The 17,412-nt window shown below is 42.7% G+C and overlaps 1 long non-coding RNA gene across 1 annotated transcript; it reads left to right on the top strand.

Moving 5' to 3' along the window:
- Positions 1-11,984: 11,984 nt before the first annotated feature.
- LOC311604738 lies at positions 11,985-13,740 on the top strand. The gene is made up of 2 exons (XR_014781639.1): positions 11,985-12,317; positions 13,090-13,740. It is a non-coding gene; the product is annotated as an uncharacterized lncRNA (long non-coding RNA).
- The last annotated feature ends 3,672 nt before the right edge of the window (positions 13,741-17,412 follow it).

Genomic DNA, 17,412 nt, shown 5'->3' with positions numbered 1-17,412 from the left:
ATTTCCAGACGTCTACTCCTTTTGGGTGTTTCTGCTTCTTTTTCTCTAGGGCTTCCAGTTGTGTCATTAGGGTGCTTATGTGCGATGCTTCCAATTTCTTTTTAAAGGCACTTAGTGCTATGAATTTTCCTCTTAGCACTGCTTTCAATGTATCCCACAAATTTGGGTATGTTGTTCCTTCATTTTCATTGAATTTCAGAAACTCCTTGATTTCTTTCTTTATTTCTTCCCTGACCCAGGTGTCATTTAGCAGAGAGTTGTTTAGTTTCCACATACATGTAGGCTTTTTGTTATTTCTGTTGTTGTTGAATTGCAGCCTAAGCCCATAATGATCTGATAGGATACAGGGTATTATTTCAATCCTCTTGTATCTGTTGAGGCTTTCTTTGTGAACTATGATGTGATCAATTTTGGAGAAGGTTCCATGGCGTGCAGAGAGGAAGGTATATTCTTTCTTGTTTGCGTGAAAGTTTCTATAGATATCTGTTAGATCCATTTGACCCATGGCATTGGTTAATGATGTTATTTCTCGGCTTAGTTTCTGTTTCAATGACTTGTCCTTCAGTGAGAGTGGGGTGTTGAAGTCTCCCACTATTATTGTGTGGGGATCGATGTGTGGTTTAAGCCTTTTTAGCAGATCTTTTACAAATGTGGGTGCCCTTGTATTGGGAGCATAGATGTTCAGAATTGTGATGTCATCTTGGTTGACTTTACCTTTGATGAGTATGAAGTGTCTGTCCTCATCCCTTTTGATTAATTTTGGTTGAAAGACTATTTTTTTCGAGATTAAAATGTCTACGTCTGCTTGCTTCTTGTGACCATTTGCTTGGAATATTTTTTCCAACCTTTTATCCTGAGGTAATGCCTATCATTATGGGTGAGATGTGTTTCTTGAATGCAGAAGAATGTTGGATCCTGTTTATGCACACATTCAGTTAGTCTGTGTCTTTTTATTGGAGAATTGAGACCATTGATGTTGAGAGATATTAATGACCAGTTACTGTTAAGAGTCTTAATTTTGATGTTGGTTCCAGTCGAGCGTGTAGTTGTGTTTTTGTCATGGTATAGTTATCTATTTCCTGAGTACTTTTGGTTGTAGCTTGACCCTTTGGGATGGAGGTTTCCTTCTAGTACCTTCTGTAGAGCTGGATTTGTGGATAGGTACTGTTTGAATTTGGTTTTGTCATGGAATATTTTGTTTTCTCCATCTATGGTTATTGATAGTTTTGCTGGGTAAAGTAGTCTGGCCTGGCATCTGTGGTCTCTTAGAGTTTGCAGGATCTCTGTTCAGGCCCTTCTGGCTTTGATGGTCTCTGCTGAGAAGTCGGGTGTAATTTTGATAGGTTTGCCATTAAATGTTATCTGGCCCTTTTCCCTTGCAGCTTTTAATATTTTTCTTTGTTCTCTATGTTTTGTGTTTTGATTATTATGTGACAAGCAGTTTTTCTTTTCTGGTCAATTCTATTTGGTGTTCTGTATGCCTCTTGTATGTTTATAGGCATCTCTTTCTTTAGATGGGGGAAATTTTCTTCTATGATTTTGTTGAGAATAGTTTCTGGGCCTTGGAGTCTGATATCTTCTCTTTCTTCAATGCCTATTTTCCTCGGATTTCTTCTTTTCATGGTGTCCTTAATTTCTTGGATGTTTTGTGTCAGGAGTTTTCCAGATTTGGCATTTTCTTTACTGGTTGCTTCAAGATCTGTGATTGTATCTTCTAGACTTGAGATTCGTTCTTCCATCTCTTGGATTCTGTTAGAAAAGCTCAGCACTGTGTCATTTGTCTTCTTCTCTGAGGTCTCACGTTCTCGTTTTTCTTCTGTCTGTGTGTTTATCATTGAATCCATTTTCATCTTCATATCTTGAACAGATTTTTTTATTTCTTTCATTTGACTTTTTGTATATTCCTGAGCTTCTCCCATTGTCGCTTTATAGGTCTTCAGATCTTGAACCGTTTTATTTATTTCTTTCATCTGGTTGTTTACATTTTCCTGAAAATTTTCCAGTTCCACTCTATGTGATTCTTTTATGTCTCGCACCTGCTTGACTGCATCTTCCTGCATCTGATTTCGAATTTTATTTGTCTCCTTTATTATATCCTCATTACCAAGGATTTGAGGTCATTTTTTTGTGTTTCCATTGTATTTGAGTTCTCTGCATTGTTTTCTTTCGGATAGTTGGAAACTGTTTTGGGTTTTTTTTGCGTATGCTTTTACGCTGTCCTTTAGACATCTTACTGTCTCTGTTTTTGTTGGGTAACTTCCAGATTTGGGTGGAGGGAGTCTGATGATAGATTCATTTGTTTTCTCACGATTTCCATAGGCTGTAAGCCCTGATACTTCACTGGTGTGGATGGCAGGAGGTTAGCCCTGTTGTTTTGGGCTCTCACAGCCAGTAATCCTCAGCTCCCCTTTGCTCTGGGTCCTGCAATCGTTCTGGGTCTCTGAATGAGCATTGGATCAGGCCAAGGTATCCACAGCCTTTTGGGTCCCCTGCCAAGTCCAGCCAAGGATACTGGACCCGAACCACGCATCGAGCTCAGCTAGATTCTCAGGGCCTGAACCATCTGCCACAGCAGCAGAACTGCGACTGCGCTGAGCAAGTGCCTAGGGTGGAACTGAGTGCTCCACCCAGCTTGTGTCACAGCAGGAAAACTGCGGCTGCGCTGAGCTGGTGCCTAGGGTTGAAGTGAGCGCTCCACCCAGCCTGCATCACAGCAGGAGAACTGCGGCTGCGCCGAGCTGGTGCCTAGGGTGGAAGTGAGTACTCGGCTCAGCCTGTGTCACAGCAGGGGAGCTGTGCCTTGGGCAGAATTGCTTGCTGAGCTGAGCCAGTGACTCCATGGCACAGCTCACTGAGCAAACCCAGGACTCTGGGGCTGAACTGTCTGCCGAGTCCAGTTTGGGTCCCAAGGCACCATGAGACCCAAATCCTGTCTATACTCCCCTCTCCCACAGCAACTCCCAACATCCACCACACCAATCACCTCCACTGGAAGGCTCTGAGCTGCAAACCTCAGCCACCGCCGCTGGTGCCACTGGTGACACTGCTGTCTCTGCTGCTGCTGCTCTGATCCGAGAAAGTCAGAGCTCCTCCCGTGTGCAGGGGCAAGCAGGTCCTCCGCACCCTGGTCCCTCCGAACTGTGGAGCACTTCTGCTGCCGTGGTGTGGGAACCTTGGTGTTCCTGGCTCAGAAATCTGTGCAGTTCCCTGAATTGTTCACTGGAGCTTCCAAACACGGTCCACACTGCTTGCCGCCATCTTGGATCCTTTACTCAGCTATTAAAAACAAGGATTTTCTAAAATTTGTGGACAAATCGATTGAACCAGAAATTGTCATAATGAGTGAGTTCACACAGAAGCAAAAAGAGCTAAATGGTATATACTCACTTATATCGAGACACTAGTCCAAGGTGTATGTCCCCATGAAAAACTGTACCGACCAGGAAAATGGGTAAGAGGGGAGGACATCCTATTGAGACTTTAGGTATCTTATCTCTCTGCTTTATCAATACTAACTGCTTTATTCTGGTCATCCTGAAACTACTTGTTGGGGAACACACACACACACACACACACACACACACACACACACACACACACACACACACAGATACACAGAAACACACAGACACACACACACAATGTGAGTTCTTAGATGAAGCCATAGGTGTATTATTGACATGGTCATAGCCATGTCAAAGATGCCAATGACTCAGGAACATGCAAATGGCAAAGCTTTCCCCCAACTGACACCCAGGAATAATGAAGCCTTCCTCTGGTGCAACTGTTTAGGAATGATGGGCCAGCCTGTGCAAAAAGCCAGCAACCACAGCTTTCTCCTGCTCCTCCAGGATGACCTCTCCCCAATAGAGCCCTCCTAGTGAGACTAGCTCTCCCCTTCTCCTTGTGCTGATTGTAGTAGGTGCTCCCATCAGAGTGACTACATCCTACACGACCCAGCTGTTCTGTATATCTGTCATTTCTTCATTCCTACATCACCCTAGTCAGGTTTCCAAGGCCATGCAGGCTTTAGCACTAGCCTGCAACACTAGCATGCAACAAATACACATAGACGCTCTGGGGGTCCACAGGTTGTACTGACACAACACTGAGTTGTATCTCCTGCTGCTGTTGACAGTACCATTGGACTAGACTCTACCCCTTGTTTTTTTGTTTCAAGATTCATTTCAGTAATTGTTTGTGCATGTGGATGACAAGAAGTACAGGCAGTCAAGAGAGGCCTCAAGGTCATACCAGGAGTCATTGATCCTGATACCATCAGAGAAATAAAAATAATGATGGAAACCACTAAGGGTGTCCTTGATATACCTCAGAGTGCCCTGCCGAGTGGCTCAACTTGTCCTGTTGCCTCAATTTAAAACTTCCAACCCCTTCTTAAAAGACGCAAGAGAAGGACAAGGGTTTGGTTCCACTGGACCTGCAGCCTTTTGGGTGGCTGCCATGAATAGTCACCCCATGATGATACTCACAATCAACAGCAAAGAGTTTAAAGGACTTTTGGATACTGGAGCTGATATCGATGTAATTTCACATAATTTTTGGCCTAAGGCTTGTCCTGTCTCTCATCCATCTGCCCACCAGCCTTCAGGAGACAGTACGGGCACTAGTGAAGAATCCCCTGATCCTGATCCTGGTTGTGGTGACACACACCCGTAGGATTTGCTAAAGGAGGCAGAGGCAGGAGGATAACGAGTTACGCATGCCTGGAGTACTTCCATTTCTGGTGGAGCATACAGGAGAGAGTGGCTTGATCCTCTTTCAAGAGAAGAGAGACTTGGACATCACTGTCACCATTATCGGAGCCATCGCGTTAGCTACCACCACTGGAACAGCTGCTAGAATTGCCATCTCTCAGAATTTAGACGTTGGACAAACTTTTTGAGGAGGTGGTTAGTGCCCTCTCTACTCAAAATTCAATGAACTTCATGATTCAGTTGACTGTTCAGAATCTTAATCAGCAGACAGCCTTGTTGCAAGAACAAATTGATATTTTGTGGGATGTTCATATGCTTATTTGTTATCCTATGTATCATCATGCTTGCGTTATCCTAGCTAAGGTGACCAATGCTTCTACATGAAAAAAGAATAGGCCCTTCAACAGTTCTACACCAAACAGGTCCTTGCATCCCTGTCATTGGATAATTCCACTGCCCCAAAATTGGTTTAGCCTTGATAAATGAGTATCCAGTGACTGCTAAGACCATGGAGGCCCCTGCCAACCTAAGACAGAGTGATTGTGTTTTGAGACAGCCGTGCCAAGGACTGGTAAGGCAGAGGGCTAATGTCCTGGCAACCTAAGACAGAAACTCATTTAATTTATATAAAGGAGGGACCTGTTGGGAACTGTTAGGCTTGGGCCCCCTGGGACCATGCCTTGGCCCATATGCAGTTGTTACTCTATCCTGGCACCTTCCTGTTGTGAAAATTGTGCCTCACTAAGATGACCACAAGTTCCTGTTTTTCACCCTGGTTACCTTGGTTACATGGTTCCTCTTGTCCTGGGGACTTCCCACCTACATCGTCTTGTATTTTTCCACCTGCCTCTGTACTGTGTAAAAAGCATTTGCCCTTCTTCATTAAACGGCATTCTCTTAGAACGGATGACCTGTTGTCTGGAGTGATTCTTCATCCCGCAGTCCCTCGCTCAATACGTCGGGTTTTTTGCAGCGCAGGTGCTGCATCTTACCCTAGTGCTGAGGTTACATGCACACAGGGCCACACTGCTGGAATCCCACAGTGCTGGGTTGACCAGCACACAGGGCCACACTGCTGGAATCTCATAGTGCTGGGTTGCCCGGCATACAAGGCCACATTGCTGGACTCTCATAGTGCTGGGGTGACCAGCACACAAGGCCACACTGCTGAAATCTCATAGTGCTTGGGTGACCATCATACAGGGCCACACTGTTGGAATCGCATAGTGCTTGGGTGACCATCACACAGGGATACATTGCTGGAATCTCATAGTGCTTGGGTGACCATCACAAAGGGCCACACTGCTGGAATCTGAACTCGGGTCCTCATGTCTGTGCAACAAGCACTTTGACCACTGAGCCATAGTTAGCTGAGTCATGGATATGGAATGGAGGGATGATTACATCTAATGCATTGTTGGTTTTCTGAATACTTTTTTTCTATGTATTTTTTGTGATATTGAGCATCACTTCTAGGGTCTTACACATGTTAGGCAAACATTGTCTCTTGAGTTCCATACTTGTATTTTTCTATTACATCACATCCCACAGGAAGGTGACTCTAGCTCAGGGAAGGCAGGGATTAAACGTCTCTTTTCTATTAAATTCAGCTCTCCCAGGAACATGCTTGACAGCTCCCTACTCCCACAAGGATGGTGAGCAGGCAAAGGAAAGAGCACTCTGCTGTAGTAACATCCACTTTACCTGGTGGAGACAGTGAACTGCCAATACAGCTCATAGGGCAGTGAGGAAAGGGGCCAGGCTGAGAGCCAAGCACAAATCTGCTGTGAGGAGAGGGTGTAGGGGAGGGGGAGCACTGATGGTGATGGCCAGTCACTAATGAGATCCTACATATTTAAGGTGGACTGTCATCTATTTGTAAGGTGTATAGTGGACTTCTAGAAGCAAAAATGGAATATAGAGAGCGACATCTACTATATCTCCTACTCTTTTTATTTTATATTTATTTATTATTTTACAATATTTGCCCACACATGTGCCTGCTCACCACAAGAAGGCACCAGATCTCACTGTAGATAGTTGTAAGCCACCATGTGGTTGCTGGGAATTGAACTCAGGACCTTTGGAAGAACAGATGTGCTCTTAACCTCTGAGCCATCTCTCCAGCCCCATATCCCTTACTCTTGCAACATTAGAGAAGTCACAGCTGCTTTCATCTCCTGCACCTTCCTTTGTCCTCCATCTTTCCTTGGACTCATTTACTGACCATCTAAATCTTGGGCTAGAAATGCAAATAAGCAAGAGAAAGCACTCGAGTCTAGATTAGCCTCACAGCACCCAGATTTTGTACATAATGGAAGGATTCCTAGAAAGAAGAAAGAGGAAAAAGTGATTTGTACACAGGGGAGGGGATTCCTAGAAAGAGGAAAGGAGGTCTTTCTTGAGCATTTCATGCTTACTTTGTGTCTTTGTCGGGAGTTGGAGAAACTGAGGCAGGTGAATGTAGATTGCTAATTAGGGCCAGTCAGGCTTGTGACTGGTGTCTTTTTCTCGAGTTCTGTACCAAAATTCAAAAGCTTTTAAATTTTGAGGATGCAAAAGTACCCAGTAAGGACAAAGGAGAGGGGAGAGAGACAGGGCTTCCTTCTCTAGCCATTTGGGAATGGATGTGCTACTGCTAAGGAGGAAAACTTAAACTGACCACATTTTTTTCTTGTAGCTACAGCTGTAAAAGCAGCTTCTATCCCCAAACTGCAGCGGGTCATAAAAAGGCTCTTAGATCTGAGGTCAGCTCCTGTGCAGAAGCAGGCCACTGTAGAGAGCTTGCTGGCTACAGTAAACTTCGACCTGCTTGCCTTAGAAGGCTGATGGTAAGGCCCTAGGTCTGTTAACTTATTTGTGAATCTACAGGGAATTAAAAAATAAGAGATAGAAAACAGAGCACACATACAGACACACACACGCACACATGCACGCATGCTCGCATCCAAGAGGAAAGGTAAATGAAGTTAAAAACTTCAACTCTGTATGTACACATAGACAAAAGATCAGACATATAGATCTGTACATATTCATACATATACTCAATGGATGATACAAAAGGAGCTCCTTACATACAGACAGACAATTAACATACACGTATGTAACACATGTACAAAAATCAGACAGATACATTCACGTATCTATAAACATATTTACATATTTACAACTCATGATGAAGCAAATTCCAGTGGTACTAGTTTTATATTTCTGAGAAAAAGCTCTCTACATCAGAAAAGGAACTACCTCATAGACAAAAAAGGCAATTATTCACACACACACACACATATACAAACCAGATGAGTGCAATAGGATAATAGGTTACATGTTTTTCATTAAAATTAAACATTTCTTATCTATGTATCCATTACATAAGTTCATAATAAGTTCAGAATGACAAAGGTGGACAAGGTCTAAAGGTTAACAGGGTCCAAGAAGTTACAACAAGATATATGTCTTTTCAATTAGGATTGATCTGGCTACACATTTTGGAGCTATCTCTTAGTTTCTATCGACATCAGGACAATAATTTTATTTGTCTTTCATTCCAAGATTAGTTAATTGTCTATTTTCTGTGCACACAGAGAGCGAGGACTTTATCTATAGCTCTAGAGTGAAAGCATACCTGAGTGATAAACCTCTCTCAGGCCTGTCTCTATTCTAGTGAAGTATATGTGTCAGTGACAAGTGAAAAACACAAAATTCCTGGCAGATTTAGTTATTCTGTATGAGGGGCTGAAAAAGCCACTTGGATCAACTTAGGACTCATTCTCAAGAATAATGACGTCATCCTCATTATGTCTCTGCAAGAATCTTCCTGGCAGAGAAAAGCACTTGCATCAGAGCACAGGCATTATGTATATTGTACATACACACATATATTTATATTTCTATGAATGGTACAGGAAATACAAGCCTGGAAAGGCAATCAGCAGAAGAAACAATCTTGAGATGAGTTACCTAGGGTCTTCACTTACTAGGTCACACATCACAGATACTGCAGCAGCAAGCCACCTCCAGTTAGCTCACTTGCTTGCCTCAAGTCCACTCCTGCATGACTGGCTCCTGAAAATTTTGGTGAAGCTCAAAGCATTGGTTTAGAGACACATGGGAGATACATTGGCCCTGAGTCTAATTAATGTTTGAGAAGAACTAAAACTCCCTGTGTTTGGGGCTTCGACCCTAGTCATGGGAAGTACAAGTTGGATCTGCATGGGTCACCCAGATGCTGCGGAGCAGAGTGTTTGGTGTCTCATTGGCTGTCGTAAAAAGCAGTGAGTTCTCATGCGTGTTGGCATTCCTCTCTTTCCTGCCTCCGACTAAGGTTTCACCTGCAATTAAGTGATTATGTTGAACAGCCACTAGCCCACTAAACAAAACTATCCCCTTCCCTGTGAGAAGTTTACCTTTTCCAAGTCCCCTATGGCAGAGCTTTCTGGATGATGGGCCTCCCAGAGCCACTGCACCCAATCCATGGCAGACACTAGAGATGTAAGATATACATAAAGAGAGCTCAGTCTCCCCACCTCCAGGGGAAAAGCGGAAGAGCACAGGGTATGTATGACACTGGCCTGTGGATTTGGGTTCCATCACTATTCCTGAACTGTAGCATTGAGTAGTTAAGGTAGTTTTCATGGCAGATGTCAGATCAGGAACCTAAAATTGGTTTTTTCCCTTTCTTTCTGGATACCACTGATTTCTAAAGCCAGAGCTGAGCTTACTGTTCTGGTGAGCACTGCTTACAACCAGAAAGGATTCCTAATCCTGACAGCACACATGCGGAGTTCCATAGCAACTGCCTTCCCTGGATGTCCTTGCTGTTCTCTTATGGGCTTGAGTGTGGGGTGGTGGCTACCCTGCTGTCAACTCTCAATCCCATCAGAAAGTCCTATATTCCTCATCATGCACCTGATGGCTGAACAGTGTATTTCCTTCGCCTCTTCTTATGATAATGCTTTTGCTGTGTATCTGAGGTGACATTAAACTCACTATGGAGCCCAAGCTGGTCTTGAACTCACAATTCCCTTACTTCAGGTTTGCAAGTGCTGGGATTATAGGGCTATCCCTGTATTTCTGGTATATGGTAATGCTTGAACCCTGCTGACTGACAGCAGTGGACCTGAATGTGTGCATCCCAATCTAGTGACCTGCATGCTTGTTAAGCAGGGGAGTTGACATGTTGAGCCACTGAGGCGGGAAGGGCAGCTTTCTGCAAGGGCTTTGTGTAGCTGCAGGAAAGTGCTCAGGGACCAGTTACTGCCCTTCTGCGTCTCCAGCATCAGTGACTTCCTGCTTTGCAGCTTTGTTTCCTTAAATCTCACTGTCTCTTGGAAGTGCTCTACTAAAGGGACGAGATAGTAAATCTAACTTAGGGAATTTACACTTCAAAAATAAGAACAAAACCCAGTTCTCAAATGGGGCCGTTTTGGAATTGGATTGGAAGCCCTGGAACTCTAAGGGATGAATAATCAGTGTCGACATCACTCTGTCTACTGGAAAATGACTCAGAAATTGGCTGTAAGCGATTGAGCTTTCCAAACAACAGGTTTAACACCTTGATGAACATTACCACCAAGATCTGTGACTGTAGGTCCCTCTGTAGCTGACCCCAGATTTACCCCTTGATGTTAAAAGTGCCAATTAAGTAATAAAAACCAAAACATTGGTCAGATGTAGTTAGTTTGAGAATAGAGTTTTACAATGCACATCATGCCATGCCAAGCAAACAAATTAACCTGTCTGAAGATGCACACAGTGATGTGGAAAAGGAGAACAGGGTTCTCAGATTGGACCATCTCTGTGCTGTTTCTGGGAACAGGAAACAGAGGAAACAAATTCTGGATCCAAATAGTTGAGACACGGTTTATGTGATCACCCCCCACCTATTAAAGATGTCTTTAAAGACTCCAGTTGTTCTAGGCTTGATTGAAAGTGTAATGCATTTTAAAACACAATTTTCATATGAAAAGACTCTAAAGGAATTGCCAACAAGTTATCCAACATAAAGGCATGTCTTGTTTGGAAAGTTGCTGAGCATTTCTTAGCTCACCTCTGAAAAAGCATCCTCTCAGTGGTCTCTGGAACTACTAAGGACAAGTGCCCTGTCCTAGGCACCTCTGGGGACCAGGTGGGCTCCTTTGCTGTAGCTCTCTGCTCAGTTTATGAGGACTGAACGCAACCATCTACCCTATTCTGTAGCTCTCTGCTCAGTTTATGAGGACTGAACTCAACTGTCCAACCTTATCTGTTTTATCTCCAGACTATGTGGATTGTGTCAGATGGTCAGTGGGGAAAGATATCTGACCCTGAGGACACAGACTGCATCAGGTCAAGAAGTCATTTCACTTCTGTTATTTCTGCGTCTATAGCTTGGGAAGGAAAAGGAAGAGGGAGAGAGATAAGAATGACAATAAGGTTGACGGACCGTCACCTACAGAGGCACTTGGTCATGTCATGACCACCGCTCTAATATTTCTGCTCTTTCATCCAGACTTCTCTTACTTCCTTAAGCAAGTACTGCAAACATTATTCCAATATGTTGTTTTAAGTTGGAAAACTCTAACACAAGTAGTCAGGGAATTGACTTATGCCATTGAAGATTGTCCATTAGAGCAGCATTTCAGGGATGCTACTTGGGCAAGCATCCTTCTGCGTAGTCATTAACAGGAAACTTCCTGGTTTCCTCATCATCAGTCTTTGGAATACGAAATAGAGAGAGGGGAAAGTGTGTGTGTGTGTGTGTGTGTGTGTGTGTGTGTGTGTGTGTGTGTGTATGCGCACAGGCACGTGCAAGTGGGGTCAATTGAACTACAATTCTATTGAAAAAATATTAAACTTAGCAATGTTATCCCATGGGAGCTACATTGAAACATTAGTGAGGGCTGGAGATACAGCTCAGTGTTAGAGAGCTTGCATAGTTGTGGGGAGCTGCCTTTAGCGGCTCTTGGCTTAAAACATTGCCCAATTCCACTTTGTCTGTAGATTCCATTTTCTATACCTCTGCCTGGTACATAGCAGGATGAGGTCAGCCCAGGCCACTCCATCCGGACCCTGGGAACTGCTGCCTGACACGTAGCGGGCTCCTCAAGAGCCTGGGAGGCTGCTTGCTTATCTTGCTTCCGTATCTGCGTTCCCTCAGAGCTCAATCCCTAATCTTGGAGTTCTTCTTACCAAGGACGGATGGCTGGATATCTGCCATTAGGTTCCCACAGCAGCCCTGCCTTTCCTTGCCCTAGATATTGCCTATATAAACCCTGTAAGAATTTTCAATAAACAGGCCTTGATCAGTGTTCAGACTTGCCCTCATGTCTCCTGTCCTTTACTTTCACTTCGGCACCCCCTCCCAGGTTCCATTTGAAGACCCCGGGGCAGGGCCAGGGCAGAATTGGTGCCCAGACGTGATGCCTGAGGCACATGGGATCATGCAAGAAGCACCGTCTGAAGACTGCAGTCGCATCATACATTGAGGTCGCCACAGAGATAGTCTACTCTGTGAGTGAAGACCCGCAAAGAGGTCGCCATGGAGAAACGCCCACTCTGTAAGTGAAGACCTGCAGAGAGATCACCACGGAGAAGCGCCCACTCCGTGAAAGAAGATCCGAGGTATACAGATGGTGATATTATGGGACAGGGAATTAGTGTACATGAGAAGTTCATAGGTGTACTTAAAGATTCTCTCAAGGCACAAAGAACTAGGGTTAAGAAAAAAGATTTAGTTCATTTTTTCCTTTTTCTCAAGGACATTTGTCCCTGGTTCCCGCAGGAAGGAACCATAAATGAAAAAAGATGGAAAAGAGTGGGTGTTGCTTTGAATGACTAAGTTTGATTAATGAAATCTTGTGTGTTAGATACTTTCATGAGGCTATTAAAATGTATTATGTAGGGGACGGGCTATATGGCCAATATTCTTCCATCTTATCAGAGCTTAGGTTCCTATTTCTCTAGCAGTCTGCCATTTACCAGAAACCAGCTGACCTTGTCGAGGTTCCGCAGTTAGACACCTGTTGTGGTTTATTGTGGGGGCTGGTCATTCTAGACCCCCGAGTTACTCCTTTTCCGGTAAGACTACTGATAAGATCAGATTAAAGACCAGCTGCCTGCGAGCAGCAGTTCCGGGAACCTTTTCCTGACTAACCAGATCCTTCACAACTTTCCTGGAATTTCTCTCTCTGCAATTATAGCAGCTGTAAAGGTAGACACCTGCTGGAGCATTCCAGAGTTAGGTATCCATAACAACCCTTGCTTACACAAATACTCATGCCTCTGTGCCTATATAAACTGTGAAATTTTTCAAAAAATGAGGTTTGTCCAGAATCCAGACCTGCCCTCATTTCTTTGTATCTCCTGTCCCCCCATTTGTCTGCCCCCTCCACAGGTACTCATTGAAGACCACAACAGGACGAATCAGTATTAGATGAAGGTAAAAATTTTCTTAAAGAAGAACTTAGAAAAAGTCTGGGAAAATGTAAAAGCTGGCCTATCCAGTTCTCTCTTCAGGACCACAATTAAGGCTAAAGTCTGTAAATCTCCTCTGCCTGAAGAGTCCCCTCTAAGACCCGGACTCTAGTCAAGGAATTAGGTAAGGCAGCTGCTACTCTTCTTTGTCTGTCTTCTTTGTCTCTCTGTCCCTCCATGTTCATTAGTTTCACTTTGGAGCTCCTCAAACATTTGAACTACTCACAGTGTCAAGGTTGCTCTTTGCCTGTGCCAGGAGATATTGTACCCCCCTGATAAGGATACTGGAAGACGTTCCTGACCTCCAGGAGGGGGAGTCAATCCCCCTCCATTTGGGGAGCACTCTTGGCCCGCCTGATCATCGGGTCTGACCGCTCACTTCATTCTGGTTTTGGTGTAGTCCAAACTTTGTGGCTTTTGGTGCCAATTTCTGTTTTTGTTTATTTGTGTCTATTTGTGTGGACTTTCTCACTATGAGACAAAAAGAATCAATCGCCTTGACTGTTGTCTTAGACCACTGGACAGACTGACTAGGGCACATAACTTGTCCCTCATAGTAAAAAAAGACAAACGTCAATTTTTACTCTTGTCTTTCTCTGGTGTTTAAATGTTGTTTTATATATTATAATCTGTTGGAGAAAAAAGAACAAAATTTTATCTGCTGGCCATTAGCTCTAACTCATTTCAATGATTCTCAAGAAAAGAAACAACAAAAACTGATAGACTAGATCTGTCCTTGGAGCCAGGCTGCCTGGATCAAACTGGCAGAAATCCTAGGGCTGCCTGAACTCCTAATGATGTGCTCTAAAATCCAACCAGCCCAAATCCCTCAAACATGGTAAGTACAAGGTCACTACCCAAACACAAAAATTAGGTGGCTAAAAAATGAGAGCTACTATGATGGGTCTTTCCAGGAACTTGAAGGTAAGCAATGATCAGATAAAGCCACTGGTAAGGTCTTCTTCAGTCTTTGTCACTCCTTGGACTCCTTGGTGATAGGCTCTGAACAACATTCACTATAGAAGCTGTACATTTTCAACAGGGGCTTGTGTAAAAACATCCTGGGCAGGATGCCAACTCAGATACTCCTAGTTTCTCTATTATCTTTCACAGGTTCTGCCTTTAAACATTAAACATTTGGGTGTAAAATCCTTTTAAATTATGTTATAAAATTAAAAAAAACATTTTGTCAGTTTTACTACATGTTTGTTTCTTATTGACTTTAAAGGTATTAAAACTGCATCTCCAGCATATATCTGTAAACTTTTATCTAAAGATTAATGATTTGCTTATTAAATATAATGTTTAAAATTTAAGTTCAAACTCTTGTTTAAAATATATGAGTGCATGTACATTTGTAACACAGATATTATGTGATTCAATCCTAATTCAAAGCACTGTAAAAATCTGGTTTTAGTTCTAAAAGTTATGGTTATACTCTATGACTTCATTCTTAAACAAATGTAATAGGACTCGTTTGTATTAATTACATTCAGTCAATATAAAGTATTAATAACTTTAAATTTTTCTATAAATTATAAATTAAATATATTAGTATCACTGATAAATTTTCTTTAAAAACTGTTGTATTCTATCATGATATGTCATATGGAAACCAAAAAGGTTTCCAACCCCTATAGATCTTGATGCTAAAGTAAAAAAAACTCTAATTTAATGATTATCATTTTACTGTTAACTGTTATGTAACTTCTCAAGGTCTTAGTGTACATCAAAATTATGGTGTGTAAAACAGAAGAGGCAAATTAATGCAGGGGATAAAATTGCTCAGCTGTTACTGTTTTCCTACATTCAGAACAAAGCCATTCCAGTAAAAAAAAAATGGGTACATTTGAGAGTACAAAAAATGTGTTCTAGCAAACAATGTTATATATTTTTAAAAATTTTTTATTAATTTATTCTTGTTACATCTCAATGGTGTTATATATTTACTTATAAGTAGATATTAGCTCAACATAGATGCTCTTTGAGAGACTCCACCCAGTGGAGGATTAGGACAAATACTGGAAATCATTGCCAAACTCTGGGCAAAAAGCTCTGAATTATATAAAAGAGGGGTCCAGATAAAAAACATTAACAAGTATTTAAGATTATGGATAAACCGTAACTTAATAAAAATCATTAAAAACAGATGACATGGGATTGGGGCTGGATCCCTATACCTATTTAGGCTTTACATTAAGAGGTGCCCAAGTTAACACTCAAATGGCTCAATTAAGGACTGATCATTTAACTTCATTAAATGATTTTCAAAAATTATTAGGATATCAACTGGATAAGACCATACTTGAAGCTTCCTGCTGGAGAGCTCAAACCATTGTTTGACATTCTAAGAGGAGACTCTGATCCCAATTCTGCCAGGTCTCTGACTCCTGAGGCACAGGCTGCATTAATAAAAGTAGAAACAGCCATAAGCCAACAATTTGTAACTTTTATAGATTATAAGAAACTCTTCTTTTTGTCATTGTGCTACACCTCATACACGCACTGGGGTGTTTTGGCAATCCAGCCCACTCCTGTGGGTTCATCTTCCTTCCTCCCCCCAAACGGTTGTCAGCCCTTATTACATTCCAGTAGCAGAACTAATTATTCAGGGTAGAGAACATGGGAGAGGTTATTTTGGCAAGGAACCAGATGTTATACAGCCATACTCCAAAGCTCACATTAATTGGCTTTTTCAAACCACAGAAGACTGGCCAATTGCCTGCTCTTTATTTATTGTTCAGATATTCAACCACTACACGGCTAATAAGTTCCTTCAGTTTATTAAATACCATACATCTGTTTTTCCCAGGAATACCTCCCTAGAACCTAAAATTGTGGGGAGAGCAGAATACAGAATGATAAATACCCAGAAGAAATAATTAAGGGCAGATTCCAAGATGGCAAGCGTTGTGGACCTTGTTTAGAAGCTAGAGTAATCGAGTCAGGGAATTGGACTGATTTCTTAACCAGGAACACCAAGCTCCTTACCCTACTACAGGGGCAGAACTCCACAGTTTGAAAGGAATAAATTATGGGAAAACAGTGCTCCCCTGAACATGGGAAGAGCATGGACTCCCTGGAGAGCAGACTAGCATGGCAGCAGTGGCAACTGCTGAGGTAGGCTGATGGGAAGGCCTACAGGGAACCGCCGGCAGAGGTGATTGGCATGGTGTCCCTTAAGAATTGCTATGGGAAGTGGCAATTAACAGGGGCTGTGAGCAGTGGTAGGTGAAAGAGAGTGGAGACCAGCAACCTGCCTCAGTGGCGGGCTGTAAACCGCAGGTAGAAACAGAAGGGCAGACTGCTCGACAGCTCAGAGCAGCAAAACAGCACCCTCCACATGCACTGCTGCACAGGCAAGGAGCTGAGGAGAGGTCAAGGGGAAGCCAGGTGGAGTCCACTGTGCACTGGGGAAGCAGCTCCATGGAACAGAACCAGCCGGCTTCCTGCCTGCTCCCTGCTCCCAGAATCGCAGCTCCAGAGCCCAGCAATGACTCAAACACTGAAACTCACCCCTCTGACAAAGATTGAGGATTCCTGTGGCATTTGATCTGCGAGGAAGATACCACAGAAACTGGGAACAAATTTGTGGGATACATTGGAAGCAGTGCTAAGAGGAAAATTCATGGCACTAAGTACCTTTAAAAAGAAATTGGAAACATCCCACATAAACAACTTAACAACACATCTGGAAGACCTAGGGAAAAAAGAAGCAGAAACATCCAAGAAGAGTAGACGTCTGGAAATGATCAAACTCAGGGCTGAAATTAACAAATCAGAAACTAAGAAAACAGTCCAAACAATCAACAAAACCAAGAGCTGGTTCTTTGGGAAAATCAACAAGATAGACAAATCATTAGCCAAACTAACTAAAAGGCAGAGAGACAGCATTGAAATCAACAAAATCAGAAATGAAAAGGGAGATATAACAACAGACACTGAAGAAATACAAAGAATCATAAGATCCTACTTCAAAGGCATATATGCTGCAAAATTTGAAAATCTAAGGGAAATGGACAATTTTCTTGATCAATTTCACTTGCCAAAATTGAACCAAGATCAGATAAACAAGCTAAATAGTCCCATTTCCCCTACAGAAATAGAAGCAATCATTGATAGTCACCCAACCAAAAAAAGCCCAGGGCCAGATAGTTTCAGTGCAGAATTCTAACAGACCTTCAAAGGTGCACTAATACCAATACTCCAAAAACTACTCCAAAAGATAGAAATAGATGGAACA

Source organism: Acomys minous (assembly GCF_964271855.1).
Source record: "Acomys minous genome assembly, chromosome: 9".
NCBI classification, from domain to species: domain Eukaryota; kingdom Metazoa; phylum Chordata; class Mammalia; order Rodentia; family Muridae; genus Acomys; species Acomys minous.
This window is presented reverse-complemented; position numbering and strand designations above follow the sequence as displayed.